Source organism: Hermetia illucens, chromosome 1, assembly GCF_905115235.1.
Source record: "Hermetia illucens chromosome 1, iHerIll2.2.curated.20191125, whole genome shotgun sequence".
Lineage (NCBI taxonomy): Eukaryota > Metazoa > Arthropoda > Insecta > Diptera > Stratiomyidae > Hermetia > Hermetia illucens.
The window spans coordinates 124153911-124170736 of NC_051849.1; the positions used below are offsets into that span (position 1 = coordinate 124153911).

The window sequence follows — 16826 nt, forward strand, 5'->3', positions numbered from 1 at the left end:
TTTAAATCAAGTACCCCCCTTCCTCCCTGATGACGTGGGATAGTGATCCTAAATTTTTCGGCAGCTCTATTGTGCATGTTGTTGTTAGTAAGAACTACCCTTACCCGTCTATTGACAGATTCTAAATCAGTATTACTCCACTGTATCACACCGAATGTATATAGAAGGACGGGAATGGCGAAGGTGTTGATTGCCATGATTTTATTTTTCCCGTGCAGCTCAGTTTTAAGAACAAGATCCAGACGCCGTTTAAATTCCCCCAGCAACTTAGATTTGATTATTGCCACAGTAGGTGTTGTTGCTTGCAATATGCCGAGGTATTTTTAGACGTCGTCCGAATCCATACCCTCAATTCCGATGTTATTTTGGGTGTATCCTTCGTTGTCGGTGTGTTTTCCCCGAACAATTGTTTTTATGCGACATTTTTCCAAACCCCACTGCATGCCGATATCCCTGCTGAACTGGAAGGTGATGTCCAGGAAGGAACGAAGTTGGTTCTCGTGTTTGGTGTACAATTTGATGTCGTCAATGTACATTAAATGATTTAATGTACATTTCTACAATATGCCATGTTTGATTTGGAACCCGTATTTCCATTGATGCAAAAGATGGGATAGTGGATTCACAGTCAAACAAAACCACAGTGGGCTTGGAGGGTCACCTTGGAAAATGCCATGCCTGATCGGAATCTCTCCTGATGTTTGTGAGGATACCGATAGCTTCGTACTGCAATTCTTCATCACTGTTCTCAGAAGAAGAACGACATTCGGGTTGATTTTATACAAGTGTAACACTTGTGGTAACCACCAATGTGATATGGAGTCAAAGGCTGATTTATAATCGATGTAGGCTGTCGAGATATTTCGTTTTGGACAGCCTGCTTTCCAGCTACTGTATCAATTATAAGCTGTTCTTTACAGCCTCAGGAGCCTTTAGCGCATCCTTTTTGCTCCTCAGGTATCAATTTATGAACATCAAGATGTTTTGAGATGTTCGCGCATAGAACTGAAGTGAAGACCTTGTAGATGGTAGGAAGACAAGTAATTAGTCGACATTTTGAAGGGCAAGGGGTATCCTGTTCCTTGGGGATGAGAAAAGCTATCTCCTTTGTGGAAAAATTGTTGAACTAATTTGTGTGTGATTTGTCAATACACTGTGAGTGCTCTTGAATCGTTTCAGCCAAAAGCTGTGAATGTTATCAATTCCTGGCGCCTTCCAATTACCCGCCTTATATAGGGCTGCTTCTACGTCAGCTTCAGTTATGTCAGACATGGTCAGTTCGGGGGTTCCTCGTATGAAGGCGTAAAATGTGGAAGCCACACACATCCAGCTTCTAAATTGCAGCGCCTGGGTTCCCTCCAAACACTTCTCCAGAAGTCTTTTGCCTGATCCAGATACAGGTTACTTTCCCGACTTGAGTTGTTGAGATTTTTATAAAATCCCCGTTGGTCCTGGAAGAACAAGGTGTCCTTCGCTGAAAGCTCTTTTGATACCTATGGATCTGATTGGAGCATACCGCAAATTTCTGCTTTATCACCTCGAGGATTTCTTCGATTGGCACAACAATGGAGAGATGGTAGTTTGCAATGATGATCGCAACGCATCTGTGCACTCTTGGTGATGGATTTCTAAGAAGGACTTGCATGACAGGACCAATCTCCTTTCTCAACCTTTCGACTCTTTTATTGAGGCGAAATATCCAGAAAGGTAAAGTCCTCCTGAGCATACCACTGTTATTTGCTCCAAGATGTTGATTATGGAGGCGAATAACCATCGCTACGATTTTAGTAGTAAACCTTTGTTTCGGGATCTTTGGCGTAGCTTCTGGGAGAATCTCAGCACTTTCTGTGATTACGACCTGGAATCCGGTCAAAGCCTCATTATAAATTGGGTCGACATTCCCAGTTACTAAGCTTGTCCTGAATACTGGGTTCATAAAATGCCTTACAGGTGGAGTACTTGTGTTACTCCTTTGACTAGTCCGGTAGTTTGATGACTCCAGACCGAGCTCAAGTGAAACCTCTTGGTTTATGAACGCGTCATGTAGTCGGTGTCTGTACGCTGATGGATTCCGTTCCAAATCTGTGACACGGTAATAGGCACGGACGATAAATTCATTGAGTTGGTTCGTCTAAACCATACGACGCCTAGGTCTTCTGTCCCTAGGAGTTGACGGCATAACCGCCAAAATATCCAAGGGCGATGGGCCGCTCTTATGTTGTTGAGCGACCGTGTTGGATACTGTCTTCGTGTCCCGGGGGTCCCATCAAAAGAATTTGACGTATAATCGCCAGTTTTGTTCTCACGGGTGTTGGGGAACCAATGACGCAATGCCCCCTCAAAAGATAGGGAAAGTATTTGGAGGGGAGCCGCTGAAATACAGTGTAACGTCACTGCAATTCATCCGATCAGCGCGTCGATTCATTGACCCGTATTACGGATTTGTTAAGTATATTTACTTCCCCTGAAAGGGAAGACGAACACAAACGGAAACGTTCTGCTTGTCCGCGGCTACTTAATTACAAGATTAACTTGATATTCGTAGCTGCCCTGGTAGGCCATATCGTTATCGGTAACCCATGACACGCAACTGGTTGCATGCAGCTCTGCGTTTGCCACTCAGGTCGAGGTTAACCTCGTGCGCCAAGTATATATATATATATATATATATTAAGTGCATTCTCTTCGTGAGTTTTTCTATGAGAAACAATCTTCTAGCAAAGTATATCAGGCTACCGTCATGGCAGATAATAAATTATCTCCTTTGAACTTGAGAAGCAGAGAATGGGATGGGAAAATTTGTTGTTGTCAGGCATTGACATCGACGCCTCCAACAAACAGTTGACTAATGGTGTACTTTTCTATGAGACCAAAGTATTCGTAACTTTAATTCAGGATGCTTCGCTCGCAACAAAAAAATGATAAACGGTACATTCTTCGCGACTCCTCAATCACCAACTCCAGTTGTAGGTTATGCAACTGCGAAGAGGAGACCATAACATTTGCGTGAAGGATGTTGAGCAGTATCGAGTACACCAATCGTTTTAACTCCGTCTAAAAGATTCTCTACCAAACCTTGTGTTGAAGTATAACTTAGTGGTAACGTACCATCCTTATTATAAGTATACTACGCTGAGAATCTTGGAAAATGATCGGTCCAAACTACAGTGGGACCACATTATTGCCAACGACTACAGTATTAGTCACAATAGCCCATCTAGTTCTGCTTCTCAAAGAAGAACTTCTGCTGGAATACCTTCGGGTCCTGGCGTCTTCTTGCTTTTCATAGAGAAGAATGCCTGTCCCAACTCTTTTATAGAGAAAAGTGGACAGTCCTCCGCACTCTCCGCACCGACGTCATTATCCGATACGGGGTGCGTAGGGAATAGTGCCCGTACAATTTAATACGGCTTTAATTAAACAGGGTTTCCACAGAACCCCCATTTTTCGGGTTACCAGTTTTTAACCAAGTCCCTCGTCGACCAGATCCTACCAGCAGCGAGCTTTGCTCTTGTTTATTGCGCTGCAGAGTCTACTTTTGGCTGATTTGTACTCCGTCATTAAGGTACATGCCTCCTCCCGGTTACTTAGGCGTTCTGCTAAGAGGCGAAGCCTGTGACATTCCTTCTAGAGCTTTGCAATTTCCAAGGTCTTTGCCACGTCTCGATGCCCTCCTGGGCATGGAGGCTCCGAAGGCCGTCTTTATCAGGTTCATAACTGAATTTACGACAGTGTTGGCGGCGGCGCCACCGCCCCCAGGAGTGGGGCCGGGGTGACGTACACCGAGAGTTTGTGTCCACCGCTTCGAAAGCAATGTATTGATGATCATTTACCGAAAAGTCTTCCAGGACTCGCCTCTCGTCCACCAGCGACACCAGTGACTCCGACACGATGAAGTTTACGTCTGAAATGCTTCCCTCGCAGCCTGGGCGCCGGAACGTTGGGGTGGATCCAGTGTATAGAACTGCCAGTCCTGTTCTCGCCACCATTTCGTGAATTCGTTTCCCTCTGGAGTCTGTGTGAGCATGCACCGTTCAAGTGTCCTAGCATTAAAGTCACCCCCGACCAGGATCCGCCCATCTGTGCCTAAGATAGCGTTCTCCAAACATCAAGTCTGCATCGAAAATCCGGCATTGTTTCATTAGGCGTAAGATAGACACTAAAAAACATTATCCCTGAACACCGAATTCAGACAAAGCCCGTCCCCTCGGCCTTGGCTAAGAATCCTATGGAGGGTTCCATCCCGGACCCAGATGGCAGCGATACCTGATATGTCAGGGTGCCATGAAACTGTGTTCTTGTTTCATCACTGCTCACTGATGAGTACTAAATTAGCTTTGGTCTCCACAGCGAACAACGCTAACAGCTCGTGAACGGTTGCATTCCAGTGCATATTGATCTGTAGGATGCGAATCATGTTGACGGCGTCCTAGCCCTTTCCAATTCTGCTCTGAAGACTCGACACCGGCCCGAGCCCGTAGTGTGCGCAACGTTCTCTTCAGGCGCGCCTCGATCCCTGCATAAGACACAGCTTTCCTTTTCACTTAAGTGTTCCCTTTATGGACTGACTGACCGCATTTACGTCATGTTGCCCTTCTGTCAGGTCCCCGACAGGTTGCAGATGTATGCTCATAATCTAAACATCTGTAACATTTGGTTGGGGCGGCCCGGATTCGTATCCTAGACACTACCGGACCAATTCTGATTTTCCCGTATCGTATCGTAAGGGACCCGTTAAGGATCGTTCACGACCCCTGAGGGATTCTCTGCTTCTCAAGTTCAAAAGAGATAATTACTTATCTACCATGACGGGAGCCTGGTGTAATTGGCTAGAGGATTGTTTCCCGAAAAATAAAAAATTCACAAAGAGAATGTGCTTGATTGTAGTGCAAAGTTTTTAAATCAAGTAACCTCCGTCCTCCGTGGTGACGTGGGATAGTGATCCTCAATTTTTACCCTTACTCGTCTTCTGACAGACTGTATCGCACTGAAAGTATAAAGAAGGACGGGAATGCCGAAGGTGTTGATCGCCATGATTTTATTTTACCGAACATCTCAGTTTTCAGAAAAAGAACTAGACACCGTTGAAATTCCCTCAGCAATTTGATAATAATAATAATAATCGTTGGCGCAACAATCCAATTGGATCAGGGCCTTGAAGTTTGTTAAAGCACTTCATTCAAGACCATAGCGGTACATTACAGGATTATAGTGCCCTGTATGAGTCAGTGTGGCCAGCATTGCGCTCGCCCGAGACTACTACCCTGATTTGACTCACGTACTCATTCACAGTTGAGTCAACTCGTCTTCTTCTTTTTTTTCAGCCTTTGTCCCGTTCACAAGCGGGGTCGGCTCGTCGTGATCGGTTTCGCCATTTGGCTCTATAATTTCGGATGTGATCAAAACGTGGCACGCCACTAGTCCAACGTAACATTTTCGTCTCCATTACCGCAAGACACCGTTCACGTGTAAGTCCCACTGTCACCAGTGAGATTTGAACCACTACCTTCCGTATGACAGCCTCGTGCTCTAACCACTCAGCTATGCGGACAATAAATCCCAATTGCATGCATGGTGATGTCCAGAACGGAACGAAGTTGAGCCTCGTCTTTGGCATACAATTTGATGTCGTCAATATACATAAAATGACTTAATGTACATGTTTGAGTTGGAATCCGTATTTGCTTTCATGCAAGAGATTCAAAGCTAAACAAAACCACAGTGGACTTAAAGAGTCACCTTGGAAGATGCCACGCTTGATTGGTATCTCTCCTAATGTTTGTGAGGATATCGGATGGTCAACTCGAGAAGAGGAGGGGAGGTGTGGGAGCACGCTGCTTCTAAATTGCAGTGTCTGGGTTGTCTCCAAACACTTCTCCAGAAGTCTTCTGCCTGATGAAGGTTACTTTCCCCGACTTGAGTTAGTGAGATTTTTTGGTTCTGGAAGAGCAAAGTGTTGCCTCTCCTTCGTTGAGCGCTCTTTTGATACCTGCGGATGCGAGTGGAGCATACCGGAAGTTTCTGCTTTAGCACCTCGGGGATTTCTTCGATTGGTACATCATTGGAGAGATGGTAGTTTCCAATGATGTTCGGAACGGCTCTGTGAAATCTTGGTGATTGATTTGCAAAAAGTGCTTGTGTAACACGGCCAATCTCCTTTCTCAACTTTTCGACGATTTTGTTGAGCTGAACAGTAAAGTCCACCTGCGCATAGCTCTATTATTCACTCGATGATGTTGATTATTGAAACGAATAACCATAACGGCTGTGAACCTCTGTAGCCGTAATCTCACTAGGCAAACGATCAGCTAAAATTCTGTCAACGGTAGCCGAAATAAACTTTTTGGATTTTTGGTCTAGCGCCTGGAAGAACCCCAGCATATTTTGTGAATGCGACCTAGAATGCAGTGAAAGCGTCATTATAAATTGGGTCGACGTTCCCAGTTACTAAGATTCTCCTGTTTACTGGGTTCATGGAATGCCTTACAGGTGGAGTACTTGTGTTGCTCCTTTAGCTAGTGCGATAAGCTGATGACTCCAGACCGAGTTCAAGTGAAACCTCTTAGAAGTTTTGTTGCCTAGTTGGTAGGGCAACTCGGTTATTATTCACGATCACCCGGTACTGGTTGACGACTTTCTATTCCGGAACATGACTTAGTTAGAATTTGAAATATTGTCCCCAATTTTGTTCGCACGAGTATTGGGGAGGCTGTCAACCCTGCAACAGAGCCCCAATGTTGCAATGCCCCATGGTTACCCCCAAAGGTAGGGAAGGTGTTTGAAAGGGAGTCGCTGAAATACAATGTAACGTCACAGCAATTTATCCGATAGGCGTGTCGATTCCTTCCGGTCCGATAGTTCCGGATTACAGATTTTTTTAAGGAGACTTACTCCCCCTTAAAGGTTATATCGTGTTAGGGAAAACAAACACAAATGGAACCGTTCTACTTACCGGCGGCTTCTTATTTACAAAGCTGGAATGATGGCCTCTTGGCGGACGATATGAAAATATTTGGAGACTACAAAAAATCGGGATAGTCCCAGTCGCACTTTCCGCGGCGGGGTTAATCCCTCAAAATTTACATAAAGCGTTGAAACGGCTCGATCTTAGGGCTTGGGCTATACATGGAGATGCAAACAAGGGTTCATTCTTGCAACCTGTGCTATATTTCAATAATAGCACAATCTGACCTAGTGGGCTCCAATGTTGATTCGTACTGTTTTCGATTAGCATCAATATGTCTCTGTAGTTTGTAATCACCGCATCTCTGTTTAAAGTGTTTGCGATAATTGGGCTGTAGCAATACATTTTCGCATGGTACTTTGCGCTGAAACGCATTTTCGCTATGATGCGAGCGTTTGGATGGTGCCTTCAGCCCATTTTTAGATTATCGCCCCTCGGTCCGGTTGGCGGGAAGAGGGTTCGTGGTCTTTTTTTAACTATATATATATATATGTGTTTGGTTTTATTTCATTTCGCATTACGGCAAATATTTTAGGATTTTTGTGCAATGAATAGAGATGCAGAAATTTGGATGGCTTATAACTTCCAAGCTTTTCATTTTTCAGGATTGCGTGTTGAAATTCTTAGGCTGGATATTGAAGTAGCTACTGTTAACATTACTTACGATTGACTTCACCGGACAGTGTTCAGTATGAGCTTTAGTGGATCAGTTTCTTCATTAAAGTGGCAGGATAGGTGGACACACTTTGGATGAGTGACAACTGAATATTTTAATATTTTAAATTTAAATGTAAATTTCTTATTAACGTTTTATATACAGTTGTCAGCCCAAAAAAGTAAAAATAACTGTAATGGATATTCTTTAAGAACATTATTTCAAGAATATTTTCACCTAATTTTATAAGCATTAATTAATTTCAAAGTTATAGCTATTTATAATATGTTTCTCCGTTGGTCCAGCGCAGTTCTGAATGGACTTTCAAGCTTTTATGATCGAATATACTGCTTGTAATTGTAGCTACAAGAGAAGGTAGGGTGGTTCCTAAAGTATGAAATTGATATGTTGGTGTCTGTAGAAGGAATACTATATGGCCTTGGAGTCGACGATTCGATGTTCAAATGAGTTAATTAAGGTTTTGTGTAAAACAAAACTTTATTCAAATCGGTTTACTGTCTGTTTTGCTTTTTTTTGTTTTTTGAGGAGGTGTTAATCTTCAAAAGACTCTGGCCTGGGCACCCCAGATTGTGGGATTTTTACCCACTAAGACTATTATAATTGATCTCTTCATGCTTTTTCTCCAGCCACTCCCCGATGAAAGGGATCAACCTGCAAGTTCAACGACCCTTTTCTGACCGGTCCCATCGCTGTTGCCATCTGCTTATGAATCTCTCCCTTTCGGCTTTTTTCGCCTACGATAAGGGAAATGTGGACCTGGTGTTATTAATGTTCATCATTTCGGTGTCAGGATATCAATTGGCATCATTCCCGGGGTGATGAACGCTGCAGCGCGTTGCCCCAAACTGGGACTGCATACAGCATGATAGAACTCACCACCCTGGCTATGAGCAGCCTGTAAGTATGCCGCGGTCCTCCTAAATTCGGTATCATTCATGCCAGAACCATACTAGTGGTGGATGCTTTTTTGGAAGTACGGTCTATGTCCTGCTTAAAATTGAGTTTTCCGTTTATCATCAACCCCAAGTATTTGATAGTCGAAGTGATGATACGATTCTCGATTCTAATGCAGGCGTAATTTCCTTTGCGGCGCTTAATGATGAGGACCGCTTTGGTCTTTTCCACCGCGAGTGTCAGTCCAGCATTCTCAAACCAAGCCTTAACAACACTAACTGCTTCGCTTGAGTATAACTCAGCATCCTCGTGATGCTTTGCGACCACAACCAGTGCTATATCATCGGCATAACCCACCACTGTGGCCTCCTCCGGAACCGGAAGGTTAAGTACATCATTATATATGATGTTCCACAGTAGTGAACCCAGTATAGAGCCCTGTGCGAGACCAACATCAGTATTATACCAAAGTGTTGGCTTATGCAAGTCATCATCATCATCATCAACGGCGCAACAACCGGTATCCGGTCTAGGGCTGCCTTAATAAGGAACTCCAGACATCCCGGTTTTGCGCCGAGCTGTCTGGCGTCCTGATCTACGCCATCGCTCCACCTTAGGCAGGGTCTGCCTCGTCTTCTTTTTCTACCATAGATATTGCCCTTATAGACTTTCCGGGTGGGATCATCCTCATCCATACGGATTAAGTGACCCGCCCACCGTAACCTATTGAGCCGGATTTTATCCACAACCGGACGGTCATGGTATCGCTCATAGATTTCGTCATTGTGTAGGTTACGGAATCGTTCATCCTCATGTAGGGGGTCAAAAATTCTTCGGAGGATTCTTCTCTCGAACACGGCCAAGAGTTCGCAATTTTTCTTGCTAAGAACCCAAGTCTCCGAGGAATACATGAGGACTGGCAAGATCATTGTCTTGTAAATTAAGAGCTTTGACCCTATGGTGAGACGTTTCGAGTGGAACAGTTTTTGTAAACTGAAATAGGCTCTGTTGGCTGACAACAACCGTGCGCGGATTTCATCATCGTAGCTGTCATCGGTTGTGATTTTCGCCCCTAGATAGGAGAAATTGTCAACGATCTCAAAGTTGTATTCTCCTATCATTATTCTTCCTGTTTGACCAGTGCGGTTTGCTGTTGTTGGTTGGTTCGTTTTCGGTACTGACGTTGCCACCATATATTTTGTCTTGCCTTTATTGATGTGCAGCCCAAGATCTCGCGCCGATTGCCGCCTGCTCGATCTGCATGCAAGTCGCTATCGATAATAGCGGCGAGGTAGGTGGGAACACCAATCGTCGCCAGAGACTTTCGTATAAGGTTCCAATTGGCCGAGTTGAATGCATTCTTCACATCCAGGGTTACCGCCTCACAATATTTGTTGGTATAATCGCTTCCCTTAATTACATTTTCGGCCAAGCCAGTAACCATTCATTTTGATTACATCAACTCATACTGCCTATTTAAAAGGCCTTCTTGGCTCTCCATGACTGGGTAACTCGCTCCAACATTTTCCCCATAGTGTCTAGAAGACATATGGGGCAATAGGACGACGATTCCCCTGGAGGTTTTCCAGCCTTAGGCAGCAACAACAGCTTCTGCCGCTCCCATGGTGCAGGAAAGATACCCTCGGACATACATGTTTCGAACAGCTCCGCGTTTATATCCGGTCTACATTTGATAGTAAGTTTGACGGTCTTATTCGGTATACCGTCCAGACTCGGGGTCTTGCTGTCGCCTATTCCACTGCAAATCTTCAGCAGCTGGTCCCTGGTGACTGGTGGAATCGGCGTCACGTCGGGGACGCTGGAAGGTGTCAGTACCCCTCTATTGCTGGGGAGATAAGCTCTGGATTATTTTCAACAAAAGCATAGCGTACGTAATCTGCGGTGATGGTCGGTCTCGGAATCGTCCTATCACTGTTTTATAGGCGCTACCCCACGGATTTATTACCGCTTCCAAACAGAGCTCGTTAATACATTCCCTCGTACTCCGCTGGATGACGAGCTTGAGGTTCTTGCGAGCTTCCCTATAGGCATGTTCCTTTTGCTCGATCTTACCTATTGCTCGATCGAAGGCTGGCAAGTTCACTATTCCACCAATAATTGGGTCTTCTAGTGGGGAATGAGCATCTCCTAAGCATCGATGCGTCACATGCTTTAGAGATGCCTTGTGTAACATGCAGAGCTCTTTCCGTGGAGGCGCCTACTTTGCTAGGCAGGTGTAGCCACACCTGCATGAATGTTTGCTCATTCATCGCTTTTGCAGACCATCCTGGTGTTCTTTTTGATTTCAGGTGCGGGTCTCCTGCCTTGTGACTTCGTCCTTATTTCAAAGGTGATTGCCTGGTGCTCGCTGTACGGGAAGTCTTTGAAAACTTGCCAGGACATGTAACGTGCTAGCACAGGGCTGACAAAAGTCAAATCTACAAGTTCCCCCTTTCCGATAATTGTTTACATCGCCTTCGTTGGCTACACCTACATCCAACTTGGAAAATGCTTTGATAGCCCACGCATTAAAGTCACCGGCTATCACCTTTGGACTTCGTCCGCTTGCGTCGTGAACAAGATCGTCTAACAATTCAGGTAGTGTGAGGCTCAGTGGGGCGTAACAGCTGTATACGAATATACCGCTTATTTTTGCCCACAAAAAGGCACTAGCCGCCTGATGAATGCTATATTGAATGGCTTGACGACCGCACGCCCATATCGCCGCTCCACCAGTTGAATCTGTGACTCATACACCACCATCAAGATTTCTGTACGGTTCAGTAATAATAGCTGTCTGTCTATCCATCCGTGTGTCTGTTTGTGTGTCTGTCTGTCACCCGCACTTTTCTCCGAAACCATTGTAGTGATTGACACCAAATTTGGGGAAAAGGTGGGAATTGTGAACGCTCACGCATACAGTTAATTAAATCATTCTAGGTCGAACTTAAGGGTATACCAAAAAAGTATACCAAAAAATGAAGCTATGGCTGCCCCTCGCCCTGCCTCTTCAGTGCTTGCTCTACTGAAGGGGCCGTTTCCATGAGAGCTTCCCACTGTAAACTGTGGAGGATGCTGCAAACATCTTATTAAAATCTATTAGTTCTTTTTTACCCGTCAGCGTGATCTGTTCCCAAACTGCCAGAGAAAATTGAAAGACTATTTTTCAAAAAACTCCTATTTTCATTAAACTGTTTTCCCCTGATTCAATGTTCACGAAAGTAGTTTGCAGACTATCAATTTAAAAAATGCCCGGAACTGACCAGCGAAAATGCTTCCTGGCACATTACCGCTTCAGCCCCAGGTTGTTTATATTTGTACTAATGCTTCAGTTTACCGACTTAATTCAGCTGTACAAGCGGAAACCAATGCGGAAATCCAAACAGTGCGATCGTTCGTCGCGAGCAGCTTTCGTGTCTAGGGCCAAGGTTAATACAACATCTATATGACGGCAAAAAAAAATGTGAAATTCGCTCAAACATCTTCCCGCCCAAAGAATCCTCCTGTGCAAACCGCGCGATGTAATCATAAAGGAGTTATTGTTTTCAAAATTGTCTAAAAGCGACTACATCAATCTTTACATTTATCAATTACTATCAGTTATTTATCAAAGGTTAGAAACTACATTATCAATCGGTAGATTTATCAATTATTTAAAATATCTAAAAGCTACTACAGCAATCTTTACATTTTGCAATTATTTGAGCTACTACAGCACTCTTCACATTTTTCGATTATTGCTTCCATATACATATGTTTTTTTGGAATTTACAAAAAAATTTCTCCTTAAGTTACAATTTTCTTTTTCTTAATTCGAATCAAAATAATTAAAACTAAAGTTCAACTCGCACACTTCTCTTACTTCATCCAACATCCATATCTTATATCAATAACATTCTCCCGGATCCCATTAAGCTAGTGACATTCATTCACGTAATTTGCATAACTTTCAAAACAACACAGTTCGCACACGCTTGTTATTGCCATGTCCTACTGTCTACCTTAAACCAGTAATTTCTTCCTATTCAAGAACAAATTACATCATTGCGCCCGCATTTCACTCTTCTATTTTGTTCTCGGTAATATACATATTTACATAATTTACAACCAAATATATGGTCATGATCGTTTTACATATACGATTGTTTAAACAGCCAATATTGAATGCTGATATTGCATCGAGAAACTCTGTATGCTTGTTAATAAAATTTACATGATATAGCAATATTAGCATTGGCTTTATTCTTAGGAAATAAATGGAATATGTACAAGATTTGATATAATACCAGTGATCTACCTTTAGTCCAGTGACCCAGGAACAGAATAGGATGGGTTATTGGGCTTACAGTGATCGTTAGATTAGTAGTAATTTGGGTTGGGATTGTAAAGAAAGGTGAAGGCACGACCAGTCTCATCCTACCTATCCCTTGGATGATCAGACTGTTGACGTAACCGTAGTTTTTTCCCTGGCCCTGGACCCAACCTCCTGCCAGCTTCCCTGTCTTTTATCCAGTAACGACAGGCGACTGACGGGGTGCGATCCCGTTCCCTTATTAATTTCACAATTATACTTATCACCACTGCCGCTAGTAACAAACCTCTTATACATCCGTGTGGGATGGATTCCCGAAAGTTCTTTTCCGATCCCAGCGTTCCTCCAACTCCCGTCTAAGAAATTTCATTTTTTTCACACTCCATTCGGGATGCACCACACTTACCTGTCCTAGTTGGTGATACCGGGGAGTAGCCGTTTCAAATGTTTGTCTCCAATTCATTCCTGCACTTCTCATATCCTCAGTGATGACGTAGTAGTTACGTCCAGAGCACAAGATGACAAATCTACCAAAGTGACCGGGAATCGAAGTTCCAGCTGCGTATTGTTGCAAATCGTGGGAATCTTTTTCGCTTCTCCCTAGGCTAGGTTTTATTCGTGCTACATAGGTTTCATCATTCATATACTCCATATATCCTATTGCCCATGTTGTAAGTAAAGTTGGCAGTACTTTTGCACTGAATACATACTTCGTCCCTGCTTCAGGGCCTGACCGATGGCAAAAGGAAGAAAGCTCGCTCAACCCTGCTGATCTTATAAGCAGCTACCAAGTCTTGGCGAGCATTTTCAACTTGGAGGCCTGTATCAACTTGAAGATTGAAGCAATGGTCCCATGCGTTTACAAATTTTGTCAAATTTTTCCATCTGATGAGCGAATAGCGCCAAATCCTCAGGGAGATTTACTGAAGTCGTAATAGTATATTCTAAGTCAAACACCTTAACTTATACGTCATTTAGGGGAACCTCTCTTGTCTCTAATATCGGATCTATTGACCAGACGCTAGATGTGAGGGGCAGAAGCAGCAAATACAAAACTATGGCGACCTGAGCCAGTAACCCCCCTTCAGCCTTCACATAAGCCCGTGTTCGGAGCTAAGACTGAGGATCCCCTGAAGATCCGGAAATGCCGCTGCAATTCCTGAACCATCGCTTTGTTGCTGGAAATTCTTCTCTAAGTCCTTTTTCCATTGGTGGTGCGAAAAGCCCGCGCTGGATAAGAAAGTTAGACTGGCGTCAGCACCTGAAGATCATAGCAGTTATCTGACTGAGGATACAACGGTCTACTGTTTAGGATTGCTTCTCAAGAACATAACGCAGTATGGAAGTCCTCATATGTAAGATTCGCCACTGATGGTAGTCTTCTCAAGAATCGTTTAAAAAAAGCCACTTTGGAGGCTTGCCCTTGGGGGATTATGATGCCAAGCAATTCGTTTCTGCGCTAGGCATTCTTCGGCTTTGCACGACACTTGTTGCCATGCTTACTTCAAAATGTTAGCTGCCCCTTCCAAGTTTGATCATTCTGAACATGGTTGCCCCCGTCTACTATAAACCTTCGGAAAGCAGCCAGATACGCATTTGTACTGAGATCAGAACACACTTCCAAATTAAAGGCCTTGGCTGCCATGCATACGAAACCAACAACATAAACCTTTATCGGCTTTGCATTTTGCAGCGGTCCCCCTTTAATCTGGAAAAGCCCACATAGATCAGCACCTATGTTCTCAAACAGGGGGCTTGGTGACACACGTTCCACCGGGAGATCCATGCAACCCCTAATCCATTTTTAACCTGTTGCTGCCTGTTGAGCAGGCATACAATATTTCTGTCGAAACAGTGCCATAATTGAACCTACACCATAGTGATCATTTTCCTCATTCATGTGCCCAATCAGAAGATCACATAGGTGTGACTTGCCTAAGATGATGGGATGCTTCTGATCATGGGGGACTAAGGCATGACTCAACCGCTCTCCCACCCGAAGTATACCGCTGTGATCTTCGATATAGGGATAAAGTGTACTCAGCCAATGGTTTTTTTCTACCGGCTGGGCTCGTTGTAATCTCTCCATCTGCTGCCGGAACAGTTTCATCTGCTGACATCTGATTACTCCATGCTCGGCCTGCTCCAACTTTAAGACTGTTGAGAATCCTGGCATCCCAGTTTTCCACCTCCGACACGTGGGTATAGTATTTAACAACCACCCTAATGACGAGAACCGACCAATTAAGTCCGCCAATTCAACCTGATCTCGGTGTTCTTTGGTTACGTGCCCTAGGATAGATTCTACGGCTGTAAAAGGAGTCGTGGGTAATTCTTACTCTAGAAACGGGGGCCCGGTGAACCATATCTCGTGCTCCACAAACTTTTGCGGGTTCATTCCCGTGAAGGCACACTCCGCCGGATTCAGTTTTGACCGTACATGGTGAATATCAGAGGGAGCAAGGAATTTACGTATAGCCGCAACCCTGCGTTTCACGATCTTCTTCTCCAGCGCCTTTTGACTCCGGATCCATGAGTCTTATGGGAATATTCCCTATACTCCTTTTTACATCCTACTATAGCTCGGTTAACAGTGCCACGCTTTCTAATTTAAGCTTCGGTATTGTGCAGATCCCAGATTCCTGCTTTACCCGAGTTTTTAATGGGGTGACGCGTCCCTTGGCTACGATGGAGCATACTACATATTTCTCGTGAAATTTCACCCTGCTGTAAATAACTGCGGCATACCCATCACCGGATGCGTCACTGAATCCTACTAACTCCGGTTTGCTATCTCCGGTCTACCTTAAAATTCCGACCTGATTGAGATGATCCAGTGACTGAAGCACCTTTGCGAACCTTTCTTGAGTGGTCTCAGAAATCCTATCGTCCCAGTCATACCCATCCTGCCACAATCTCTGAATTTGAATGCGAAGTTTCATAACTACAGGAAGTATCCATCCGATAGGAGCGTACAAGGAAGTAGCTATACTAAGAATTTTCCGTTTTGTAACTGCGGTTTGTTGATTTACCTTCAGACTGTATTGAAAACAATCTTCCCGTGTGTTGAGATGTAGTCCCAGCAATTTAATGTCGTTCTGAAGATCGATAAAAGCTTCCACTTGTAGCGTCCTGTCCGCATTTTCCAGCACGTCCCGCCAATTGGCAGCCCACTTGGTTAAAGGTAATTTGCTTTTCTCTAATGTCTCAGAGATTTTTCGGATAGTTTCCTTGGCGTCTTCTAAACTCGAGGCTTCATACAGGTGATCATCCATGTGAAAGGAATTTAGTCTCCTTGTCAGGGGCGTTGTCCTCAGCTACCTGATACAGTGTCCTTATAGCTTGCGAGGAAGCACAGTCTACGCCATAGGTGATAGTTTTCATAAAGTATTCCATAATAGGTTCGTTAGGATTACCTCTCCACAAAATATGCATCTTTAACTGATTCTCCGGTAAAAGTAGGATTTGCCTATACATTTTTGTAATGCCGCTGGAGAAGACGTACTCAAATTTACGGATACGGGTGACGATGACGAAGATATGGGTTTGGAGTTTTGACCCAGGAAAGATTGTTTGGTTCAGGCTAATATCATTAGAATTGGGACTCCAGACGTTGACCACATTTCTGAAATTTGTTGTGGTGGCTTCCTTACCGTCGATATTCAAGTAAGGTATATAACACCCGCCTCCACTACTGTCAGCTCTAAGCGCTGCAGGAACCTCCTCCATATGGCCCCAATCCAAACATTCCCACATAAACTCGTCGGATTTCTTCTTATGTTCAATATTCTTTAGCCAACGTTTCTCCTGCCTGAGAAACTGCTGCACTGCCTTAAGGAAGGAATTTCCCAACAGAATGCTGTTTCCACGCTATGGCGTTCGCACAACGTATCTTCCATCCTTCTCCCTATAGTGGCTAGCTTTGTACAGCTGCTCGCACCTTTCCCCCATTTCGTTTCCATTTTCCTTGCTAACTAGCG

At 44.1% G+C, this 16826-nt stretch overlaps 1 protein-coding gene across 6 annotated transcripts in view; it reads left to right on the forward strand.

Annotated features, from left to right (window-relative positions):
* Positions 1-16826, forward strand: part of LOC119647249 (tubulin polyglutamylase TTLL4-like) — a 429241-nt gene that overhangs the window by 316839 nt on the left and 95576 nt on the right. Inside the window, exon 14 of one of the 6 annotated variants that reach the window (XM_038048126.1) lies at positions 7570-7820. The exons of the other annotated variants lie outside the window; for them this stretch is intronic. The gene's annotated coding sequence lies outside the window, so the exon portion shown is untranslated. Of the gene's footprint in view, positions 1-7569; positions 7821-16826 lie in introns of those variants that run through there. 6 annotated transcript variants of the gene reach the window in all.